This window comes from Lepisosteus oculatus, unplaced genomic scaffold, assembly GCF_040954835.1.
Source record: "Lepisosteus oculatus isolate fLepOcu1 unplaced genomic scaffold, fLepOcu1.hap2 HAP2_SCAFFOLD_52, whole genome shotgun sequence".
Taxonomy (NCBI): Eukaryota; Metazoa; Chordata; class Actinopteri; order Semionotiformes; family Lepisosteidae; genus Lepisosteus; species Lepisosteus oculatus.
The window spans coordinates 1231862-1237246 of NW_027168064.1; the positions used below are offsets into that span (position 1 = coordinate 1231862).

Consider the following 5385-nt stretch of genomic DNA (forward strand, 5'->3'; position numbering starts at 1 on the left):
CTGAATGTCCCTGACAATGTACTGTTAGTTTTAATTGAAGAACGGCATTTGTGTTCAAATATATCAGACAAGTTTACGTAACTGCTCATGCGACACTCAGTTGTAATTAGTCAAGAAATAAAGTCGAACAACAGCTGCGGGTTTGATTCTGAACGTATCAGATTGCAGCACCTTTTTCTTCAATTGACAAATGATAGAGATTCGAAGAGAGATCCTTCAGACCAGCAAGCAAACCCACGGCTATTTCGGTTTTCTATCTAGGCAACGTTGGTGTCTGCAATACCATACATGAAAGCGTGATGCAATTTCTGTGGCTAAATTTGTTGCACGTCATGCACAGTAAGAATGTTTCTAACACCAAATACAAAGTCAACATTTAGCGATCACGCCTTCTCCTCAGTTAACCCACTGAAACCCTTGCTTTTAACAGTTCTTTAATGCGTGCTTTACGAGCACCTACATATTGTGTCGGTTCTTTCAGTTTTATTCATTAGGTTTTCAAAGGCATAAGTAAAACACCAGAGGTGCGAACGCAAGATGTGTGGTTATCTGAAGAACTCATTTCCATGGCAGCAGGGCCAAGCGATTTAGCGTTTTTATAGTACCAGGAAAGGAGAAGTGGCACTTCGCCTTTGCCGCGCAGGCACAAAGAGACGTACCACCCAGGGACGCATGTCTCAGTTTTTCCAATGTAAACATCATCACCGCTAAAGAAGATGGCGCAGAAGGCTCCACAGTCGAAACGTTGTGCTTCTTTTCTTCTCTTTTCAGCATGGAGTAAACCTTTGCTTGATCCTTTGCAGCCTACGCATGCTGACACAGCTACCTTTCTCTTAACGCGCCTCAATCATTATTCACCAAAACCATCAGCAGAATGTGTCGCCTTTGTGGTGATGTCACTCCTCTGCTTCACAAATGTCCTTAGTGACGGACCATTTCTTTCTGCCATTTTTCCGGAGCGGTTATTGATTGCTCCATCATTTCCCTCATACTTTCCATCCCTAGATTGAAAAAAAAAAAACAGAAACAGGCTGACAGGACGACAATCAAATTGCAAAAACTCATCAAAGCACTCGATAGAGTATTTGAATCCACAAGTAGCTACGAGCAACTTTGTCCTGGCTTGCATGAAAGTCGGAAAATGTCAAAAAGAAAAAGATGGTGGCTTTTTCATATCTGTTCTTTTATTTTTAGTTCGTTGGCTCTTCTGTCCATTGTCCTCCTGCCTGGCTCTTGACCTGTGACTGTCTGAACGCACACATTAGACTTTCAGGCGGGGGATTTGTCCTGAGCCTCTGTGAAAGACCCACCCACCCCCATAAATAACTGCTCTAGAAACACATGAATGCAAAACTAAACCACAGCTTAAAGAGGAGCTCCAACTCAGTGCCATACTAATGTAAACGAAGTAATACTAAGACATGTTCTTATGGATTTGTCTTACCTTGAGATATGTAATTGGATTTCAGGATTAACTTCCTCATTCAATGTACTGGTGATTCTTTGCCTGGTCAGTACCTGGGTGGGAGACCTCCAGCGAACAATTAAGCTTGCTGCTGGAAGTGGTGTTAAGAGACTCTAAGGATCTTCCAGAGGTGTCTGTCCAATAGCACTAGTTGCCTTAGAGCTGGCTCAAACATTGCTCAAGAGTCTACCTTTCACAGATGCGCAAAGATGAATGATGGGGGTGCACGCTTCAAGGAGCCTTCCAACTGTAGGGACCGATTAGAGACGATCCGTAGCATGTGTTCGTTTCCATATACGCCCCGTGTCTCAACGGTAGGACAGAGTCAAATACTGCCTCGACACGTAACAGCGTTATATTAAACCGCAGGACTTGAGGGCTGTTTTGTTTGAATGTTCAAGGCATTGGTAAGAGCGTAGGTCAAGGGCCATTGGTGCATCTCCTGTAACTGGAGTAAAAATGCTATTCAAAGTGCAGTGACTAAAATCGTCATCCACATGTCTCCGTTGTTGATTGCTTTCTGCCTAAGAACGTTCTGTTTTCATGTCCGAACGGGGAGACTTTATCATTCCAACTTGAAGCCACCCTTAAGTCCTCTGAGGTGTGTGTGTGTGTGTGTGTGTGTGTGTGTGTGTGTGTGTGCTTGCACGTATGGCGTAAAAGGTTTCTTAAACGGAGAGCGAACTTGAAAAAAGTTGCCTCCGCTGCCGCCGCCGCCTCGCACTCCCTGTTCGATTGTAGCAAGAAGGCAGCGGCCGCAGCACTCGCTGTAGTCGTGGCCGAGTGGTTAAGGTGACGGACTTGAAATCCGTTGGGGTCTCCCCGCGCAGGTTCAAATCCTGCCGACTACGGCGTCCTTTGCATTTGGTTGCGTGCGTGCGTGTAAAAGGACCAGCGCCGTTTCGTTTTCGCTGGGACCTTTAACACTCTAAATCGCCTGGACCCGCAGCCTGTGAAATCGGTTCTTCAGCACCCACGATGGACGCTTTGCCGCTGGACACAGATAACGATGCTTTTCTGCAACGAGCTTTCCAGCTGAATTTTCTCGGCAGCTCCGTACTGAACCTGTTCTCCATTGCAACATAGTGGAGGCTCGTCACGTCTATAGCAAGGCTGTGTAGGACCGCATACGCCACAGTGACTTGTACACAGACCACATGAAAGGCAAGCAAAATACACTTTTAAAATTCCAAAGACTCACAAGGTCAGAGAAACAGCGATGACCTGAACAGATCTGTTACAGAAGTCTAGGCTGACCTTTTTAGAGCTGTAATTGCATTTTTGTTTAATAGAAGATCAAATCTACTCGCATGTACCAGCACCTTACAGTTTATTGATGTTAATTCTGTTTAAGTAATAAGATTGCTAACGATGTTGGACTTTAGCCGGTGTTTTTTAGAACAAATTGCTTACACTTCTGTAAGGAATACGCAGTACGTGCCTTTGTCAGTCATTGCTCACCATACCTGTAACTTTCTTATCTAACTCACTTCCTCAAATGGTGAAGGTCCACAAACATAAATGAAAAAAAAACCCTTGTTGTAGATGAGGTGCACAAAAAAGCAGCCCCTGATAGTGTATAACACATTTATACTATTGCAGAGACACATGTAACATATATATACTGTATATATATGAAACAAAAATAGAAACAGAAACAGGAATCGCTTACTCACCTGGAGAATCTCTGTAGGAATATCTAGCATTTATCAATGGAAATAAAAGCTGCTTTAATACAGTGCATGTTCAAACTCAAACCCTCAGCTGCTGTTCTTGTTTGTTTTGGGACAAACGTGTTCCTTATATGCTATATATGTATATATTAGCACCAATGTCGTTCTTAAAAACTAACATGAAATTGTCAGGGACATTCAGCTATATACAAAGACGAGACAGACAAAGTAATAATTCTGTATTAACGTGGCCTACATATTGACGCAATGATCGAACTAAGTGACGTGTTCTGATTCAGATCCCCTGCAGTTCATGCCAATTAGAACAATAGCAATGCTGAGTCCTCCCCACCCTACTGAGCACAAATTCAGCTGCTCTCCAGTTCTGTTCTGCATGTTTTTTCATTGCAATTGAGCTCGGAGCTGGAGATGATCTCCATACAGTTCTGTGTTCACCAGCCCGCACTTGCGTGCTAATTTACGGGTTGTGGCAAATGCTTTTCTATAGTTCATATACATGACGGCAACCTGTTACCGAGGAACCTGAGAGGTTTAAAAGCCTCACGAGCCAGGCAGGACTCAAACCTACAATCTTCTGATCCGAAGTCAGACGCGTTATCCATTACGCCACTGGCCCATAGAACATGCGCTTGCACTCCACCACAGAGAGCTCTACACTGCTACTAGTAGTACACTTCCCCATCTAAATTTTCACAGCAAGAAACTTGTGTTTCCTACTATTTTTATCAGGTTTAAAATATCATCTCCTTAAAACAGAAAAAGTGTTGATGTGTCGTGCTGAAATTCCGATTGATTTTGAATTCAAAGAAAAAAGGTTTTCTTCCAAAACACCATGAAATTGTCACATCTTGCAGACAATAGGTGTATTCCATGTTGAAAAGAGAAGAAAGAAAACCATGGAGCCTTTTACAGGTGTGAGGCTTCTTCAGGTGTGAGAAGACCTCACAGTCGAAATGCTGTGTTTCCGTTCTTCTCTTTTCAGCATGCAATAAACCTAGTACTTGTTCCTTTGCAGCCGAGGCATGCTGACGTAGCTACCCAGCTGAACATCTTGCAGACTCTACAGTACTTCTCTCCTGTAGAAGTAAAGCAGGGCTTGCTGGGTGAGCTTTTGCTCCAGTAAATTAGGTCACGTGTCATGTTAAATCACTTCTTCTAAACACAACATTTGCTGGTGCTAGCTTTCCCCATGAAAAGAGACATTTCCCTTACAGTACATGACATATCGTTTTTATTCTATCAATAAGTATAGAAATTAAACAAAAGAAAAAATGGTGTCGCCAAAGAATGCACAGCTCTGTCGCCTTGGGGAGGTGTCAAGGGCATTGAGCTCCTTGGACATGAAAAGTGCCCGATAAATGCCATTTCTCATCATTTCTCTTGGCGTCAGTTCTGCTATTAAATGGGACGGAGGCAACGGGCTCAGAGAGCAGGTTAAGTTCACACCGAACGCAGATGTGTCCAAGTGTCTGTAAAAGCGTGGTGCTCCGCTGGCGCTGTTCCCTAGTGGCTTAAAGTGCCCGCCTAGTAAGCAGGCGATCCTGGGTCTGAATACCAGCGGTGCCTCTCTCCGTGTCTTGTTGTGCCGAATGTATCATTTCAGACAAACATGTACAGCTTGGTTCAGTTTAATGCAAGAATTCATTTCCTTTCTGGAATAACTTGTTTTTGAAGAAATCCATACAGCTTGTGAAAGATGAAATCCATTTCTTGGTTGTCAGTGGAAAAAGATTGCCGGCTGCAAGAAGCGCAAGTGATTGTTTTCTTTGACCATAAACCTGCAAATGTAGGGAGCATAAGTGGCCGTCAGTCTCTGTGGCGCAATCGGTTAGTGCGTTCGGCTGTTAACCGAAAGGTTGGTGGTTCAAGCCCACCCAGGGACGCATGTCTCAGTTTTTCCAATGTAAACATCATCACCGCTAAAGAAGATGGCGCAGAAGGCTCCACAGTCGAAACGTTGTGCTTCTTTTCTTCTCTTTTCAGCATGGAGTAAACCTTTGCTTGATCCTTTGCAGCCTACGCATGCTGACACAGCTACCTTTCTCTTAACGCGCCTCAATCATTATTCACCAAAACCATCAGCAGAATGTGTCGCCTTTGTGGTGATGTCACTCCTCTGCTTCACAAATGTCCTTAGTGACGGACCATTTCTTTCTGCCATTTTTCCGGAGCGGTTATTGATTGCTCCATCATTTCCCTCATACTTTCCATCCCTAGATTGAAAAA

At 43.8% G+C, this 5385-nt stretch overlaps 3 non-coding genes across 3 annotated transcripts; 2 read left to right on the top strand and 1 right to left on the bottom strand.

The window, feature by feature from the left end:
• Positions 1-2234: 2234 nt before the first annotated feature.
• trnas-uga (transfer RNA serine (anticodon UGA)) lies at positions 2235-2316 on the top strand. Its single transcript has one exon. It is a non-coding gene; the product is annotated as a tRNA-Ser (tRNA).
• A 1386-nt stretch (positions 2317-3702) lies between these two features.
• trnar-ucg (transfer RNA arginine (anticodon UCG)) lies at positions 3703-3775 on the bottom strand. The gene has a single exon. It is a non-coding gene; the product is annotated as a tRNA-Arg (tRNA).
• Positions 3776-4968: 1193 nt separating this feature from the next.
• On the top strand, positions 4969-5042 carry trnan-guu (transfer RNA asparagine (anticodon GUU)). Its single transcript has one exon. It is a non-coding gene; the product is annotated as a tRNA-Asn (tRNA).
• Positions 5043-5385: the final 343 nt, after the last annotated feature.